The sequence below is a fragment of the Triturus cristatus genome, chromosome 7 (genome assembly GCF_964204655.1).
Source record: "Triturus cristatus chromosome 7, aTriCri1.1, whole genome shotgun sequence".
Lineage (NCBI taxonomy): Eukaryota > Metazoa > Chordata > Amphibia > Caudata > Salamandridae > Triturus > Triturus cristatus.
Window position 1 is genome coordinate 226043383 of NC_140590.1, and position 18964 is coordinate 226062346.

Below are 18964 nucleotides of genomic sequence, written 5' to 3' on the forward strand. Positions count from 1 at the left end.
CCTTAAAATCAGTAACTCTACTACCAACCAGCCAACCCTCCAGGCCTTGGTTGCACAATCTACAAAGTCAGTCCAGTCCTGAGTCTGTGCTTTCTGGGTGTCAACCAGTACTGCTCAGTGGTTAAGCCAAACCCATCTATCAATGCACTCTTCAGGACTTCATAATCATCAGCATCCTCTTCTCTAACAGTGAGGAGCTTGTCTCTACCTTTATCTGAAAAGGAGAGCCACAAGATTGCTGCCCACTGCTTTTGGGGGACCTTTTGTACTCTACAGGCCCTTTCCATAGCAGTTATCCACTTATGGATATCATCCCCACTCTGGTAGGGAGGAACAACCTTGGACAGGTTCCTATGGTCTGGAATGTATTCTCTGACTCTAGGGACACTGTTGCTGCCACCAGGGGTTTGTAAACCCTCTCTTCTAGAAGTTCTCTGGAGCTCAAAGGCTTCTTTATCTAATGCCAACTGCTTTGTTTTGAGGGCAAATCTTGCTTCCTCATACTGCAGCAGTTTGTACATTTGTTGGAAATGGCCCTTTTTGCAGGGTCATCCCTAAACTTTTTGCCTTCCTCCTGTATTCTTTATGACCTGTTTGTGTTGATTTTATGACTCTGGGCACTTTACCACTGCTGATCAGTGCTAAAGTGCATATGCTCTCTCTTTGTAAATATGACATGTGAATTGGTATATCCATGATTGGCTTATTTGGTTTACCTGTTAGTCCCTAGTAATGTGGCCCGTGTGTGCCCAGGGCTGGTAAACCAAATGCTGCTGGTGGGCCTGCAGCGCTGAGTTGCGCCACCCACAGAAGCAGCTTGTAAAGTGTGTCTCAGACATGCCACTGCAGTGTCTGTGTGCAGTCTAGAACTGCCATTTTGGCTGTGAAGTGCACCCACTTCCCAGCCCCTGAACCTAACCTTGGCATCATGTAAGCCACCCCTATGGTAGGGTGCGTTGTATGTGTAAGGTAGGACATGCTCTGATGTGTGTAGCATGCCCTGGTAGTGAATTACACCCAATTTCGTTTTTCACTGCTGTAAGGCTACCTGTTCTCCATAGGCCAGAATGGGAGGTTTGGCTATTACATTCTGTAGTCCTAACTGACTCATAGAACATGGTAGAAAAACGAATTTAATATGCCTGAGCTCAGAATATTAAAATACATATTTTAGTGAAGTTTATTTTTATATTCTGTGTTTGAAAATACCACTTTTAGAAAGTAGTTATTTTCTTGCCTAAGCCTTCCAGTGTGCACTGCTGTTATGTGTATTGGCTGTCTGGGTTTGGAGTGACAGGGCTGGGGAATTCCAGGAGACAGGGTGATGTGTCCCAGTGGTGAATAGTCAGATCTGCATCGAGATGGGTGGGAGGAGTTGCACCTGGGACCTGAATAGGGCTGTGCCTTCCCTCCACAATGCTGGCTCCACCTCCTATGGTGCGTCTGGTGTCTCTGCCCTGCACCCTGAAAGGAAAGAAGCAGCCTGGAAAACAAAGTGCTCCAGGACTGAGCAGAACTGGTTCTGGCTGGGTTCAGTGACTTGTGACTCTTTAGAACAAAGACTTTTGGGGTATAAATATCTGTGCTGAAACCCCTACCATTTGTATTGCCCCTGGATTTCAAGACCAACCTCTCTCCGTGGAACTGAAGAAAGCTGCAGGAGAGGACTGTCCTGGTGTTGTGTGCTGTTCCCTGGATTGGCCTGCAGTAGTTTTTCATTGGACTGGAAAAAGGAGGGAAAAGGAGCTGTAAGAGAACTTTTTAATCTTGACCCTGCAATCACCCAAGGGCTAGAGAGAGAACAAGCCTCCTGACTGAAGACTCAGGACCAGTAGACTTCATTTTCGTCGCTAAGGCCTGTTAGCGAGCCGCCGCAGCCGAGGAGCGTGAAGAAAATAGTCGCTACACCTACAGAGCGTAAAGAAAATCATCGCATCACTGCCGCTGAAGGCTCGCTGGCCTGATCATCGCCCCGCACGTTTGCGGCCAGAAAAACATCGCTACAGCTGCTGGGCGTAAAGAAAATCGTCGCATCGCTGCCGCTGAGGGCCCGCTGGCCTGATCATCGCCCCGCACGTTTGCGGCCAGAAAATCGTCGCTACAGCTGCTGAGCGTAAAGAAAATCGTCGCATCGTTGAGGGCCCGCTGGCCTGATCATCGCCCCGCACGTTTGCGCCCCGAAAATCATCGCTACAGCTGCTGAGTGTCCGGAAAATCGTCGCTAACCCCCGTTAGCGAGCGGCCGTGACCAGAGCGTGAGGAAAAACATCGCTAACCCACAGGAGCGACATTTCTTGTGGATTATTTGCCAACATCTCAGAACTGTGAGTAGAGGGGTCGCAGAGACCACTGTCCTGAACTGAACTTTACCTTACCCATTGGAACTATTTTTGCAGCATCCAGAGAGCACTATTTTTGTACAATATTGTGGTTTCCTCGTTATTTGGTCTTGTGATAAGTCTCTATAAATATAACTATTTACTTTGATAACTACCTGTGTTGTGTCCCTTTGTAGTGTTCCTCACTGTATTTACTGTGTATGATCATCAACGCTTTACACACTGCCTCTGAGATTTGCCTAACTGCTCGTGCTACGTTACCACAGGGTGGAGCAGGGGTTGTCAAGGGGGTGCAGTCCTTCACTCTGCCTTAGAAAGAAGGGTCCCTGCTTGGACAGGCGCCATCCACTGCCAACCAGAGACCCCCATTTCTAACAACATTCTTTCAGAGGAGGTCTCTCTTCTACTAAAGTATGAATTCCTCTGCTGGACAGATTGTCTGCCAGAGTGATAGGAGTGGTCATACTCCCTATAAGGGGACCTAGGCCTCTCCTCCACTCTATCAGTTCTCTTAGGGAGCATTCCTCTGACCTTTTCAGATCCTTGTGGATCTGGCCCTTCAACCACAGAGTCCAGGTCATCTCGATTTTCATCATCTGACCCAGAGACTGTAATTGACCCACCCCCTGATTCAGACCTATTAGCTCCTAGAACTAATCTAAGATCATCTGCTGTCAGCAGATCTATCAGGTGTAGTGTGGAGGGACTCTGTCCTAGCTTCAGGTGCCTTGCAGCACACATGGCTTTCAAGTCAAAGAAAGTCATGTCCTTATACTGAGGCTGAGTGGACCCACTGGCTCCACCCTTTAAGGACATTCTAGTGTTGTGCAGTGTTGTACTACCTACACTAGTTTGTGGCCTACTGATCCTAGCTTGAGCTGTAGAAAGGGTGTGCTAACCCTTGACACACAGCTCCAAGTTCAGTAGAACTTATTGATACTAAGCTTGACTTTATATGTACCTTGAGTACCTATAGTGGTTTTCAGTTAGTAATTCAAATAGAGATTTTCTGGTAAAACAATGGCAAGCTGTAATCCCACACGCTGCCCACCAATGTGAGAAGTTGGCCTGGTATATGCTGGTCACTAGTTAAAGTGGCCACCTTGCACCAGTACAATTCGACTCTTATGGTAGATAGGTTTAAGACAACCTTTTAAAGAAAGCTATCCTAGTGGTAGCTGTGGAGAGCAGCCTTCAGGCTAAGTCTTTAGAGGAATGTAAAGCAGCTTGTTTTACCTTATAATCTCTTGAATCACTAAATGAAAGGACACCACACAGGTGTATATATAAAATATATATGTATTTATTACTAGACACACTCTACTAATCTCTTTATGAGATTAGAAGTCAGGAACATATGCACAAATCAACGTTTCACAACAAATTAAGCACTTATATGGCTGGTGCCCTAGGGGCGTACCAGACCATATACTAAAAAAGAGGTTTAGGAATATTGACTTGCGTGGGGACAAGGCCTAGGGCCTTCAGAAGTGCTGGGGCCTTACTATTCCACCCAAGGCAGGTAAGTAAACGACCCACGGGAGAAGCATGCAGTGCGAGAACACAGCCGCGGATCCCAATAGACTTCAATGGAGCAAGTGGCGGTTGGAATTTTAAAGTTTTAGGATACTTCGGGAGAGTCTACAATCAAGTCACTTACAGGGTAAGTAGTTCTAGACACACACAGGAGCACTGCAGTGCTGGAGTTACCTCACCCAGGGAAACCGAGTGCATAGGTGTCTTTTGGTGTCGGGTCACGGCGTCGTTTTCAATGGGAGCCAAAGAAGACTTGCTGCTTGTGAAGACTGGAGAAGTGTCCAGTGGAATCCAAGGCTGGATTCAGAAAAAAGAAGACCTGACAGCAGAAGGGAAAGTGTTCAAAGTCACTTGGCAGTGACCCGGGGATCACGGGTGTCTTGACTCTTCAGCCACGAGGTCCAGGAGGCGTCGACGACGACCAGGAGCTGAATTCGGCGTGTCCCATGAAGTCTGCAGCTACTGCGGTGTCGGTGACCAGATTGGAGCCAACAAGCCCTGGTAACAGCAAGTCTCGTGGAAAGTGTAAAAAAAGTCAGCGGTGCAGACCAGCAAGGCCTGAGGGACTCACCCAGCGAGGGTAAGTCAGGGCAGGCCTGGTGCAACCAGGGGAGCCCTTTGGATTTGTAGAAAAGTCTTCTGGGGACCCACAAGCCACCCGGCAAGGGATCACGAAGACGCATCGGGAGGATTCACTCAACAGGAGCCCACAGTCACTCAGGTCGAGGTAGGCCTCTGATCTTCGGTGGAAATTCTGCTGGAGGCTTGGACCAAGTTCGTAGAACGTCGTGAAGGGGTTGCACTCGAAAATAGTGCCCGGTACCCAGGTACTGCGGTTCCTCGTCACTCGTGGGGTCCACTTGCCTCAGCTTCGCTGGGGACTCACGATGGCCTTGGAGAAGTCAGGAAATCCACTTCTGGGGCTGCAGGGACTTCGGACTCCAGAGGGAGCGGGAAAGTTTGTGACCGTTGATTTAAAGTTTTGGTGCCTGCCAAGCAGGAGACTCACTCCTTGACTCCAAGGGAGATTCTTCAGTCTTCCAGAGGTAGTGGAACGTCAAAGGTCCAGTATTCTTCTTCAGAGTGTCGTCCAGGGATATCTAGTTTGCAATGGCAAGGGTTCCCTAACTTATACTACAAGGAAGGGAGAACTAGCTCTATGACCCCTCCTATGGGAGGGTCAGGGGAGTGGGTGGCTGCACCCACTTCCCTTTGTCCAGTTTCACGCCAGAGCAGGGGCAGGTAGCCCCTGAACCGGTTTGAGCTGGCATATGCACAGAGGAGCCTACTGCTCCCCCAGTGCAGGACTTCAAAGCTCTCTAGGAGTGCACCCACCCAGCCCCAATACACTAAAGCCTGTCTGGGAGGTGGTTACACCTCCCAGTGACAGGATGCCTATTGTTGGGCCTCCTCCACGGCGAGTTTCGGTCAGCAGCAGGAGGGCAGCCCAGTGTCTATGACTGGTGGCATCCATTTTGTGATGCCAGGGCTCTTCAGGATTCTACCGTTTTTCCACAGTGGGTACATGTCTATGTTATGTTATGTTATGTTATGTTATGTTAGGTGATATTTGTATAGCGCGCTGACACCAAAGGTTTCCTGGCGCTTAACCCAAAAAGAGTAATATCAGCAACGGAACAGAAAGTAACAGTGAGCAGGCTAACAAGGGGGAGGGAAAAGAGAAGTTTTTAGCAATTTCCTAAAATTGAGTAAAGAGGAACTTGACTTGATAAAGGGAGACAAAGAGTTCCAGAGGGACGGGCCAGAGAGGCAAAGCAGCGGCCTCCGAACCTCTTGGTTCTTACTTTGGGAACAGTCAAGAGATGGAGATGAGCAGAGCGTAAGTTACGCAAAGGTCGATGGACCGTGACTAGAGATTGCAAAAAAGCAGGGCTGGTGCAGTGAAGGGCTTTATAGGTGATACACGCCACCTTAAAGGCTGCCCTTTGTCCAATTGGCAGCCAATGAAGTTGCTGTAAAAGCGATTTAGCCGACTGCCACCTGGGGAGTTTGTAAATGAGACGGGCCGCCTGGTTCTGAACGACCTGAAGGCGATACAGAAGACACTGAGGGAGTCCATGATAGATAGAGTTAGAGAAATCCAGGCGAGATAGAACCAGGGAGATAACCTGAATTAAAGCAGATGATGAAAGTAGATGGCTGACCTTACGGATCTTCCTAAGCTGGTACATGGAGGAGGAGATGACAGCCCCCACTTGGGGTTTCAGTGAGAGTTCTGCATCGATTATCACGCCAGACTCTTCACTGAATTAAGCGGGACCGGGAGGGGGCCCAGTTCAGAGGGCCAGAACTGCGGGCCCCAGTAAGAAGAGCTGGAGCCGGGAAGGAGCAGTTCTGTCTTCCCCGGGTTCAGCTTTAGTTGATTGATATTCATCCATTCCAGTATGTGAATCATCACAGAATGGAAGGTCTTATCTGCATTGGGGGAATTGAGAGGGAAGATGATTTGTAGATCATCGGCGTAATTATACACTGTGATATCCCAGTTCCTAAGAGAGTGGATCAGAGGACGGAGATAAAGGTTAAACAGCAGTGGTGAGATAGAAGAGCCCTGAGGGACTCCACAGGTAGTTGCAGTCTTCCCAGCAACAAAAGGGCCTAGGCGTACAGCCTGTGTTCTACCAGTTAAGAATGACGAGATCCAGTTGAGTGCGGTGCCCTGGATGCCTGCCTGTGCGACACGGCGGAGGAGGATGTTATGGTCCACCGTGACGAATGCGGCAGACAGATCCAAAAGCACCAGAGCCTGAGGAGTACCAACATCCGCATTACTTCTAAGGGTGTTCAAGACTGCGAGAATGACCGCCTCGGTCGAATGAGCGGGTCTGAACCCAGCTTGATTGGACTCAAGGTAACTGGAGGACTCAATGAAATGTGAGAGAGTTTGAGTCACATGAGCCTCCAGAAGTTTTGAGAGAAAGGGAAGAAGGGAAATGGGACGAAAGTTAGAGAGTTCCCCAGGGTCTGCTCCGGGTTTCTTTAGAAGGGGTACCAAGATAGCCTCCTTGAAGGAAGCAGGGACAGTACCACTGTTGAGAGAACCATTCAACAAGGAGAGAATGCAGTCCGGAAGCTTAAGACAGAGGTCCCGCATAACTGAAGGCGGGCAGCAATCGCTAGGGGAACCTGATTTGACTCGAGTTACAAGTCGAGCCAAAGAGTCAGCGTTAAGAGCAGGAAACAACGTGATGGTCAAGTGATTGTTGGGCGTTAAGTCCAGAAAGGATGGCTGGCTAGAAGAATGGATCGAATTTTTTATTTTTATAATTTTTTCGATGAAATGTCTATCCCTCTAGAAGGGTGGAGTCATACTCCCACACCAGTTACTGGTGTGGGGGTATGATTCCAAAGCGTTTGACACCAAACACGACATGTTTTGATGCAGCCATCCCAGAGTTAGCATTTACCTCGAGGTTATAATGCCAAAGTCAAAGTCAAAAGTTAGCTTTATTCGGTTAAAAATTTTTAAAACCATCAAAGCATACGCAATAAAATTCCTTTCACAATTAGTCACATTACTGTGTCATAATTAACACAACTGGGTATATTACAATATAAAAAGTGCTATACAATTGATGAGTACAAAAACACAATAACAAGTTTGTCACCCAATGGAAAATTAATTATTTTTTATAAAAATTTCAGAAATCATTGCATCAAATTGTCGTTAAAATCAAACTTTCTGTTACACTGCGGACTTAAAAAGGCAGAAGGGGGCGACTAGGGTATCAGCACTTTCTTACGACATCTCACAGCCCCTATAATGTAACTCGCCACCCCAAAACATATTGCAGAAGACCCAAGCATTTGTAAATAAACCAGAGCTGGTCTGACCTGTTCAAAATTACAACATCTTAGCAGTGGCAGGATAAATTTCTTTCACTGCAGTACATAAAACTCGCAAAAAAAGATCATATGCAGGGCATTTTGCTCTGATTTGTTGTCACACGGACAAGGCCCTAGAGTCCCATTTTTGGCATACCCCCGGGGGAAAGATAACAACCATGGGAGCATGCCATGTTTGAACCTTTGCAGAACAAACAAATAGAATGGCTTATTTATGTATGTTAAGTACGGCTGAATCTCTCTCCCTGTGCTTAACATCACAAAATTTCTAACCAATGGTTTTGCCAGTTCCTCCTCTTCCCTTAGGACCATCAATCTGTTTAAGTACTGAGATTTTACTGCCTTAATCGCGATTTTACTTAAGGCCCTAGGGTTTGTAAACAAGTCAAGGCTACCCATTGACTCCATTTGAGTTTTAATATAATGGATCCATAGTATAGCCATGACCTTGTCCAAGGACAGACAGTCCTGAATAATTAGTTGATTTAAATTCGGAGCTTGCAGTGACCAGATTCTAAGCCATCCTAATATCGGAGCCACAGCAATCTGGTCAGAAATATAACCAGCGCCCAAGTCTTCATGTATGTTAAAGGATGCTGCAGATTGAGGGAGCGATAAGATTTTTCTAAAAAAGACATTTTCTGCCATTTGGATCTCGCTAGATTTAGTATAGCCCCACACCTCACTCCCGTACAGCACCATGGGCAAACATTTGGCGTTATAGATTTTCATAATGGCCAGTAATGGCTTACAACCTAAACGTTTAGCAAAGCCCAACAGGGCCCCTGTGGCCCTCACTAATGTGTTTTTTTTCAACGAGCGTTGCATTGCCCACGATCTTCTATCGTCAAAGACAATACCCAAGTATGGGAAGGCAGGTATTTTACTTAGCTCCTGCCCTTTACAGACAAATAATGCCCTTTTCGCCCGTCTGCTGCCTAACGTCATGGCGTGAGATTTTTAAAAATTAATTTTCAAATCCAAAGAGTCCATAAAACTAATAAAACAAACCAGAAGTGATTGTAAACCTCTTGCCGTCCTGGCTATCAACACAGCATCGTCTGCGTATAATAGTGCAGGAATCTTTTTATGGCCCACTCTCGGGATGTCCTTACATGATGCAATTAAGGCTTCACCCAACCTGTTTATATAAAGTGTGAACAGCAGAGGAGCAAGGATACATCCTTGCCTTACCCCTTGCTTTACTGGCCAGGCGTCCGTCAAGCTCCCGTTCTCATTATAACGCACAGCAGCCCTAGTATCTTTATGAATATCAGCTAGGAAGGATATCAGTATGGGATCTAGACCTATATCAGACAGGGCAGTCCAAAGTTTCTGGCGGTTTACAAGGTCGAAAGCAGTGGACAGATCCATGAAGGCTAGATGTAAATCCCCCTGCTTTGCGACCGTGTACTTCCCTATGAGGAGGTGTAAGTTGAGGCATTGCCCAACAGTACCTCTTCCTTTTCTGAACCCGTACTGCAAGTCTGAAATGACTGCATTCTCTTCCAACCAGTTTGTCAGCCGCTCCAGGACCACCTTCCCCATGATTTTTGCTGCTGAGTCCAGGAGAGAGATCGGCCGATAACACGCCGGATCCTCTCTTGAACCCTTTTTAAATATAGGAACAATAACTGCTTCGCCCCAGGACACTGGGGGGCCTACTATGGTGACTGCATTAAACACAACAGTTAAAACCTTTGTCCACAAATGCGGATCGGCCCTATAAAGATCTGCCGGCACCCCATCCGGGCCGGGTGCTTTCCCGTGTGCCGTGGACTCAATGGCCTCCAGCACTTCCTCTTCTGTGAAGTTAATCTTTCCTACCTGAGTAGGTTTATTTTAAATCACAAGAGATGAATTATTTAATCCGGCATAGAGGCCACCGTAGTGCTCCACCCACTTATCTGGTGGGATAAGGCAATCTTGATTAGTGTTTACTGTCTCATTAAACAAGGGACTATTGATCAAATTGAGTACTACTTTTCAGAATACTCACTTTGGACAGTTCTTCCCAGGCCATATCTTTTAACTCATTTTTCCTACTTTTAATAGCCTTTTTATAAGACCTTCTTGCCTCCACAACCTTCTGTGCGTCCTTGCCAGATTCTTTAAGCACTTCTAAAAGGGCCATATGGGTGTCACTACAAGCTTGGTTGAACCAATTCTTCAATTTCTTGGGCCATATTTTACTTTTCCTAGTCAAGTTAACTGTTACCTGTGCTGTGATGCGATTAAAAGCATCCTGGATTTCCCTTGGATCTGGATTTCCTCCTAAGCATTTTGCCAGATCCTCGGCATTACTCATGTACTGGTTTTCTAAAAAGTCGCTTGGAGTGATGACGTCCCACCTTAGCCTGCGTCCTTGACATTTGGAGACTATATTGGAATTTAAATGCACTTAAGAGTATATGGTTTAACCGCATCCACAAACAGCTACAGAGAATGGACTTTGAGAGCTGCAGAGGGGTCCTGCTCAGGCAGGGGCACCCCCTCACATGGAAACCAAGCACCCTGCCCTCAGGATTGATAGGGCCTGCCTTAGGGGTGACTGATAGGTTTATACGTGTGTGTGTAGGGACAGATATAGAGAACCTATAGCTCAGTGAGGAGTGCTAACCCTACCTCACCCAGGTTGCAGTAGCAGGCCTGTGGTGTCAGATTTAGTCTGCTTCCCAGGGGTGGCATAATACATGCTTCAGCCCCTGGTAGGCCTGTGAAGTACCTATGCCCTTGGTACCTAAGGTACCATATACTAGGGGCTCATAAGGTACCACAGTATCCAATCACTAGTGCATCTAATATGCACTCCAAGTTGTTTAGAGAGAACAGAGAGGCTGGGGCCCTGATTAGCAGGGTCTCAGCCAGACTATAGCCAGAAACCAGTGTTAACATCAGAAAAAAGTGGGGGCAACATAAGTGCAGATCCTACTCTCCTACACTGCTGTTTTGCCTGTGTGTTCAGTGGGGAATTGAGCTCCTCACAATTTACTTTGTCTCCCGAGAGTATCCCTCCTCCTCCCCGTCTCCTGCATAATCCTGCCTGATTGCCATACAGCAAGGTTGAATCATTTGTTGCTAGGGTCTTGAATCTCTTAGAATTGATGTGAGCGGTATATGATAAGTTGTAATTAGTCCACTGTTGAGTGGGGGGTTGCTGTTTTACGGAGTGACCAGTGGAAGGTAGGATTCTGCCTAATTGTCTCGAGTGTAGGGTGGGATATTACTGGAAAGGTTTATTGTGCGAATTTGTAACTTATGTAGCAGGGTTTGTGCTACAGGATCCCTTTTATAGTCATCCTTGTATGCCTATTGGCTTTCATAGCCCAACTTAGCACAAAGGGTGACGAGGCAATTATCAAACAAAGGTCACAACAATTGACTGTTTTTTATTGAGTTCTCTAGTAGTTCAGTAGAAGCCCGAGGCTGACACATCTGTAAGTTACATATCCTTGTCATATTATACCAGTGAAATAATACAAAGAAATAGAACAGGAAACATACAGTAACCTTGGCTAATATAAGAACTAGAACGGCTCCCCGCCTCCACCCCACATCTCTTGCTCTTTAATACAGTACAGGCCCTATTCACAAGTAACTATCGCCGACTTAACGGCGCACTTTATCACAGCCAAAGTTGTGATAAATGTATCGCCCCATTCACAAGACGCATTAGCACCAGGAAACTAACACCTGCTCCGACCTGGTGCTAAGTTAGACCACAGCCTGCACCACGAAAGGGAGACCAGCCCAGAGCCACACCTGAAGAACAACAAATGTACCCGGGCAAATGAACATGCCGCCTGGAGGGCCGAAAGGGAAACAACACCTGCTGCAACAACCCCCAGTACCCCCCCTCCCCGGCACCCCCCGAACAAAGACATGCCACATCAGCTACACCCAAACACATACAAAATTATTCGCCTGATGTCAGAGAATCACAACTGGTGACATGCATGTGTCGTCACAAAAATGAGCATCACACATTCATTTCCGAAGCAACAAATCAAACTTTATTAAAATGAAGACTGAAAAGACACATTGCGGCTCCCCTCGGGCCAATCCGTAGGTCACAGCCTGCAAGACAAAAATAATGATGAGAAGGTGTGTCCTGTGCACATCAAAGGACTGAGAGAGAGCGAAGAAGAGAGAGAGGAAGAGAGGGGGAGAGAGCGAGAGAGAGAGAGAGAAGAAGAGAGGGGGAGAGAGAGCGAGAAGAAGAGGGGGAAGAGAGAGAGAGAAGAAGAGAGGGGGAGGGAGAGAGAAAGAGTGCCACCCCTGCACACCCAGGCCACACTGCTCACTTGCTGCCACCGGTGTGTCTCCAACCACTTGCCGTCATGTAGTGCAGTTCATTAGGTCACACATCTGAAACAGAGTCCAGATACATGATTGGCACATTACACACAATTGCACATGACAACATTGCCTACCTGCCCATGCACACCCAGACAGAGGCAACTCAGCCACTCCGCCGCCCATCGGAGCATGCCCGCCAACGCACGCCCAGGCGGCACTGCTCACCTTCCGCCACCAGATTACAGACAGGAGGTCCCACCACGTGCCGCTGCATGCCACAAGCCCGTGGCCTGTGGACATGGCACACTCCACACCATGCTGCCCCGCTCCGCAGGCCACCAGGTCTCACGTTTTGTGCTGGGTCTTGATTACTCCATGGCAAAGGACATACCAGTGCACCCGGCCTCATCGCAGGCTGCACACCCGCTCAGCCCAATAGCTGCCACCAACTCTGTGATCCCAGAAGCGACACCATGTGGCGGTAGGCCCGCACTGCCCGCTGGCTCTTGCCTACACTGAGGTCCAGCAGGGCACACAAAACCGGAGATGTCCGGGACGGGGCATCATCGCAGGCTGCACACCGGCTCAGCAGCTCAAGGTGCCCCTAACTCAGTGCACCCAAAGTCACCATCCCGTGGCGGGGTGCCTGTGCCGGCCGCAATGCTCCAGGTGCCACTAACCCTGTGCAACTCCAGTCAGTGCCACGTGGTGGTAGGCCCGTGACGGCCGCAAGGCCTCAGTGGCTCCTAACCCTGTGCAACCCCAGTCAGCGCCACTTGGTGGTAGGCCCATGACAGCTGCAAGGCCTTGGGTGCCACTAACCCTGTGCGCAACAACTCATGGGCCCTTTATGATTGAGGAGCGTAGATCGTCCATCATGCAGTCACCACCGGCAGAGGGGAATGTGACGTCGTCGGCCGCTTATGTTGGCAGAGTCACATGGCCTGTGACGCCTGTGCCGGATGGGTGTGGTGTGCGTGCAAACCTGCCCTCAGGGAGTGGCTGTGACATGCTGACAACTAGACCAGTGACCTGCACACCACCAGCGAGTACGTCTGCGACGGGTAGCAAAGAGGGCCCCCCCTCGGAGCGGAAGAGGATTGGTCTGCTCTGCCGTACGACAGACCAGCGCAGGCAACAATGATTCGTGGGATCTGGGCGTAGTTCAGTCCATGTGCAGACATGGAAGTGACTGATGCGTGTGTCCCTGTTGTAGTGTGCACGGGACCCGGTGCACAATATGCAATGTTGCACCCTCTGACTGGCATCCCACAAGATGAGCATAATTGACGCAAGGAAAATCACTGTCCCTTCATTCATCCACACATTCATACATGAATGATGAAAGACATAACACAGCAGTGCGCTACTGGATGTTTATTGCACATCCAGTGCAGTTCTGCAGCTGGAGCAGTACAGGGCAATGCTGAGCATACTACACAATATGGGCCCGTGGAGGACCAGCCACAGTCCATCCGGGGATGACAAGTACTGCGGAAGAGGAAGGGTACAGTCCGCAGTCAGGTCACCGTGTCATTGTTCATCAAACAGGATATGGCAGTCCATGTCGCTGTCCAAGGTGAGTGCTTCGGAGTGTATCGGGGGTCAGTGGAAGGTCATGGGGCCATGTGCGGCACCAAACCGGAACAGGCCAGGTGGCGGAAATGAATGCTAGTGTCTCCTGATCACAAACCCATCCACGTCCTCGTCCATGGATGTGTGCTCTGCCCCACCTGTGGGTGTTGCAATACCGGCTGAAAAGGAGCACAAGGGATCCCTACTCACTACGGAACCAGGGTAATTGAACTATACAAGACAACAGTGGTTCCTGTGGATCAGTATGGTTGTATATAAATACAACAATGCATGATAGCGATATAAGGGTTATGAATGATGTCAGAAAGGAAGAAACACATACACCAATGGTTGAGTTAGCACTTATCTGTATTATTCAATTAATAAATTGAAAATAGACAATTGTGCAAAAAAAGTGTCCCAAGGGAAACATGAACCTACGAAGTGCGTAACATAATGTGAAAATATTTACAAGGTTTCAGTAGAATCGTTAGTACAGAGAGTGACCATTCCAAAATTTACACATGAATATTCAGTCACTATATACAATCATAAGCACTGAAACATTTGTTTGCTTTCATTTTTACTGTCGACAGCGTTTCGACCCTATTGAGGTTGTAGGGTCTCGTCAGGACCTATGATAATAGGGACATCTAGGGAAAGAGAAATAAAATTAGCATGTGGCCCATATACCGGCACAGATACAATGGACTGGATAAAAGGTAAATGAATGCATATGGGGTACCTGAACGTTTGAATGCTCTGCTGCTTATAGGGAGTGTGCAACCCGTGTTTAAAGTGAAAGGAAGGTACTCACAAGGAACCCAGTCGGGTTCTTGGAAGGTAGAAAATGAGAATGAGCGAGAAAGGGAAAGAAAAAGGATGCAAGTTAAAAAGGCACTGATGCTGGAGGGATAGTCCATATGTGCAATACATTCCAGCAATATTTAGAATTTCACTTACCACTGTTGAGGGTGTGAGCAGCCAATCAGAGAATAGAGCAGCACCATGGCTGGTCACGTACCTCGGCGAAAATGGGCCGGAATAGGTGAGGGAACTCTGGGAAAAGGATACATATAAGGGCTCGTGGAAAAGAGATAGCGGTGATGCAATGTTAAAGAGTGCTTCACATAGTAATAGGGCACTGCACTATTGTCATAAATTCTTACCTAATAGCGGCTTGTAGTCAACTAAATGATCTAGAAGCATGGGGAAACCGCCGCCTATGCGGGCTGGATGAGGATTCCTATAATAGAGGAATCGGAAGGTTAGTGGTGATAGTTAACTGTAAAAGAACTGAAGGACCGTGCTTAAGGCTAAGTTTCTTACCTAAATAAAGGATGGAGTTCCAAAGGGCACGTGACAAGCTACGTGCAGACAGCAAGACCGCATCCGTCTGCTTGCTGAAGTACAATGACAGTGAGCGTGCACAGGCTCGGGTTTAAATGTGTGTTTGGTAATCCCGTCGGAACCGGAAAGCTCTGCAGGCATCATAATGGATTGCTGCGACATAGAGTTATCCGGTTCTCGGTCAGGGAAACTTAAAAAAGAAGAAAGACTTACGGGATGGGGTCAAGAGAGAATGAAGATAGGTTAGAAAACAATAATACACAGATATTAAAAATAAACAAGTATGCGGATGGGGAAAGGGCCAGATCAGAGTGAGACATTAGAATTGAAAAAATAAAAAGAAACGGATGTAAGCACATTGGTCTTGGGCTCTGAGAATAAGAGAAAGGTGTACATGGAAGACCAGGGTATCGTAGTATGGTCAATATAAAGAGGCCCCTCGAATTTTACAGTGTCTAAATAGGTAGCGTATCAGACACAGTGTAGTTACATTTACCTGCTCGTGAAACGTACATAAAAAATGCGGGTGAAAAAACGGCTGCATGCTGATTTGCATAGTTGATGTATAAATCTCCCCAGATATGTGCAGTTATGCACTCTGTTTGCATAGTGTATTGTAAACAACCGTAATGTGGCCGTGGCCGCCGAATTGTAAGTACACAATTGGATTGTAGAATTGCAAATACATGATTACGATTGTACCTGTAAATAAAAAGGGCAACGATTTGTATCCCAGAGAGATTAAAAATTTGGCTATGTATAATCATTTTTTTCATCAAAGATAGCCTAGTAAATACATAACAATCGGAGAGGTATCCATAACGTACATGAGAGACCGGGATGTACAAGGTATTACAATGGCTAAATTTGTATCATTGACACATTGACAATGTAGATATGTACAATAGTTCCTCACGGAGCAATCAATATATAGAGTATTGGCTAGCATACATACAGCACCCCGAGAGGTCTCCATGACATACAAGAGGGTAAGGGAATGAACTTACTCCCAGTAATATTGTAATCCTTAAAGGGGAGGCATAGCATACATGCAATAGACAATTGGGTAATCAAAAGACAGACACGATGGAAGGTGAGTGTCTAGGAAAAGAGGCAATAATGAATATACATAACATGGAGAACGGACCTCACAGGTTGTCAAAATCCATAGCAGACCACGATAGTTTGTTTGCAATTTAGCTAAGAACAGAGGATTGGGCTAATTATGTGAGGCGACGAAGCCTCGCCACTCTTCAGCGAAGTTGAGGCCCTGGTTGATAGAATCAATTCTGTCTACCCAATGACATTCACGCCTTTGCAGGATCTGTGTGATGTCGCCCCCTCTCTCTGGGATCACGGCAATGTCAATAATTTGCCATCTGATCTCATCAGCTGTATGTTTTTTTGCATTATAATGAGAGACCAGAGGGGCATTCTCAACTGAGCGTCGTATGCGGCTTCTGTGTTGCCCTATACGAGCTTTTACAGGTTGTTGGGTCTGGCCAATGCACGGCAGTCCACAGGGACACCATATACAGTATACAATATTGCGCGTGTTACAATTAGAGAAAAAATCAAATGTCTATTTACAATTCGCATGTACAAAGGTGTGGGTATTAGATGTAAAAGGACAAGCAACACAATTGCCGCATTTATGATGGCCTTTGACCTCAGGTAGACCCCATGTAGATTCAAGCTTGTTGCCCCTCCGTTTGATGGTCTCAGTCGAGGATCTGACTAATTGATCTTTAATGTTTTTTGCTCGCTTGTAGGCGAACATCGGGATATCCATTTCTGGGTCAATGCTTTTGATTATGTTCCAATTTTTGGTGATTAGATTGCAAACTTTGTGAGTATGTACTCCAAAAGTAGTGACACATACAATTTTGTCTAGAGGTGCCTTTTCTTTAGTGATAAGGAGTTCTTCTCTAGGGCAGTACGAAGCCCTTTTTAAAGACTTCTTGACAACTCTGTTTGGATAGCCTCTGGCTACTAGTTTTATTTTCATTTTGTTTTGCACAATTGTCTATTTTCAATGTATTCATTGAGTAATACAGATATGAGCTAACTCAACCATTGGTGTATGTGTTTTTTCCTTTCTATCATCATTCATAACCCTTATAGCAATACCGGCTGAGGCACTGTGTGCCACTGACACATCACGGGCCGGAGGAAGGTTGTCAGCCGCACTGTGTGGCAGTGACACATCAGGTGCCGGAGTGGATACGCCTGCCGCACTGTGGGGCACTGACACACCAGTGGGCGGAGATGTGGATGTTGTGGGGTCAGCAGCATTCATCATCGCCACACCTTGTGGCACCAATGCCATGATGATGATCTGCAGGGCATGGTATATCCCAGCTACATTCCACTGGTGTGCCACGGTGGCTGCCATCCTTTCCGCCTCCATACGCACCATGTCCCTCATGAGCCTCCGCATGTGTGCCATCTCACGGCTGATATCTCTGGAACCACTCTGAGCGGGCAGGTGTTCTACTCTCCACGTCAGGACTCCAGAGATCTCAGTCAGGGTTCGTTGGAAGCCATGGAGCGGGTCTAGACACCCATGGATGGCGTCCAGTTTGGTAGCCATGAGGTCAAACCCCACCCACACCTGCTCTGGGCCTCCAGCAAACAGCGTTGGAAGGCCATGTGTTGTTCCTGGGGGTCTTGGGAGGCTGGCGGGGCTGTGGGTACCTCCTGCTGGGTGGTTTGGGTGGTGGGTGGAGTCTCCTCAATGCAGCTGGTCAGCCCTGATCCTGGGGGTGAGTCACGGATGATGTCAATGTTGTCTAGTAGGGCTTGGGTGTCGATGCTGGGGTTGTCCTCCTCATCATCAGTGAAGAGTGGCTGGGACTGCTCTGCAGGGGGTGTTGACACTGGCCCTGCAATGTGAGGGGGAGATGGTGTATTGCAATGTGTCCACATGTATGTAGCCGCATGGTACATGTTGACATTCAGACGGCATGGCATTGTACATTGTGACAGTCTATGGATTTGGGCGATGACCCAGAGTCATTGAGTGTGTGCACTGTGCTCTGCTTGATTGTGCATGTGTGCCATTGTGGGCCTCTCCACCTGTTCCCTCAGTACCCGGTGGTCACTCACCCTGTTGCAGTTGGGTTGTGTCCTGTCGAGCAGTGTCCGGTCCCCCGACTCAGGCAACAGTATCCACACCGATGACTGCCGACACCAGCTCCTCCATCATCTAGCTCGAGCTGTGGCACTGGGCCCCCACATCCTGTCTGCATTGCTGCCTTCTGGTTGGCTGCGAGTTTCTCCATGGTCTTCCACTTGATGTCATTCCATCGCCTCTTGACCTCGTCCCTTGTCCTCTTGTGCTCTCCGACAGCATTCACCTTGTCTACAATGTCCCGCCATATTCCAGTTTGGGTGCCCAATGACACGTTGGAGGTGACAAACAGTTGTTGATGGTGTTCCATCTCCTCCTTGACTATGATCCTGTTCGCCTGCGGACTGAACTTTGTCTTCCTCTTCTACTTGTCCTTTGCCCTTCCCTGTCCCCGATGTCCCGGGCTGGTCATCCGGTGTGCTAGTGAGGTTGCACTCGTTCTCTGCGCCTGCTCCGGCTGCCTTCATGGTGCTTGGGTGTTGGTCAGTTTGTGTTTGGGTGTCTTTTATGGTGATTTTTCCCACCGGCTAGGTGTGTGTTGCAGGCCTGGTGCTGCTTTTCGCTGATTTTCTCATCGCGCTTTGGCACATCGCAGGTTTTTTGGTGTTGTGGTTTGTGTTTTTATCTCCATCGAGGTGGTTGTATCGCGGTCATTGTCCGCGGTCTCGGCAGACTATCGCATGGTACCTCCTTGTGGTGAATTCCACGTTGACACAGGGTTATTTTCCCGCAATGTCCTGCGATGTTGAGAGTTGCGCTAAGCTACTCTTGCGGTAGTTATCACACGTTCTTGTGAATATACCCCTGTGTCTTCTGAATAGCTGTGTCGAATGCCCGGAGACTACACCATTAAATTACTTTCTCG

At 47.8% G+C, this 18964-nt stretch overlaps 1 protein-coding gene and 1 long non-coding RNA gene across 2 annotated transcripts in view; one reads left to right on the forward strand and one right to left on the reverse strand.

The window, feature by feature from the left end:
• The window catches only part of LOC146809271 (alpha-tectorin-like), a 324857-nt gene that overhangs the window by 194254 nt on the left and 111639 nt on the right, over positions 1-18964 (forward strand). The gene's annotated exons all lie outside the window — the stretch shown is intronic.
• On the reverse strand, positions 11733-15074 carry LOC146809274 (uncharacterized). Its single transcript, XR_014966384.1, has 4 exons — positions 14946-15074; positions 14786-14862; positions 14580-14675; positions 11733-11819 (listed from the first exon to the last, which is right to left on the reverse strand). It is a non-coding gene; the product is annotated as an uncharacterized LOC146809274 (long non-coding RNA).